This window comes from Nanorana parkeri, unplaced genomic scaffold, assembly GCF_000935625.1.
Source record: "Nanorana parkeri isolate BGI_ZX_2015 unplaced genomic scaffold, ASM93562v1 scaffold17, whole genome shotgun sequence".
NCBI classification, from domain to species: Eukaryota; Metazoa; Chordata; class Amphibia; order Anura; family Dicroglossidae; genus Nanorana; species Nanorana parkeri.
In genome coordinates this window covers 3,731,028-3,731,857 of record NW_017306285.1, presented here as the reverse complement: position 1 = coordinate 3,731,857, position 830 = coordinate 3,731,028, and positions in this window count along the sequence as shown.

The window sequence follows — 830 nt, the reverse complement described above, 5'->3', positions numbered from 1 at the left end:
CACACAGGAACAAGTGTTTTGCCTGATAAAGGGGTTCCTGTGTGACTCTGAAACGTCGCATTAAGTGTCTTATATTGCTTTTGATGCACGTCAATAAATAGACGTAATCTATTTGCTATTGGAGTTCCGGTGTCTATACCATTGGAGGGGTGACACCAAAATGACTGACACTCATTTTGTTGTCACCTCCCCTGAATTCCCAGCAGCTGGGGGAGGGACGAGACCTGTAAGTGTTACTGAACTGCAGCAGAGAAAAATGGGGTCTCCTGTCCTGTCAGCAGGGCTGTACTGCGTGACAGAACTATGTAAATCTCAGTACTGGATGGACAGACATGTTGATGGACAAAACAGCTCCTTTTACATGGAGTGCAGCTTTACATAGTCCGTGGCGTACAAAACCAGTCCGGGACTAGAGTCCTGAATGACGCAGCTTCCATTTTAGAAGTACCTATTATTTTATTTTTTCAGCCCCCACCTAGCTGCCCCATCCCCCAATCCCGCCAAATTTCTAGCACACACTTCCCTGTCCCGAATGGCTTGATGCCGCTGGGAAGGTCTCCAGCTGTGTGTGTTGTTGTGGAAGGCCGGCAAGGCCTGCGGAGCTGAGATAAGCCCAGAGAATTTCCTGCCAGCTTCCGCCTCTCCGGACCTCTCGCTCCCATCTCCCACTTCCCGGCTCAGAGCAGAGCTGAGAGCTTCCTGTTTGTCCTGATTCCCGCACATTAACACATGGAGCTGGGGGCATATTGTGCAGACCTGGGATAACGTAATCCCTCTTAACCCTTTCCACGCACAACGCGAGCCCTGGTCCCTCCACATTTTTCTCATTG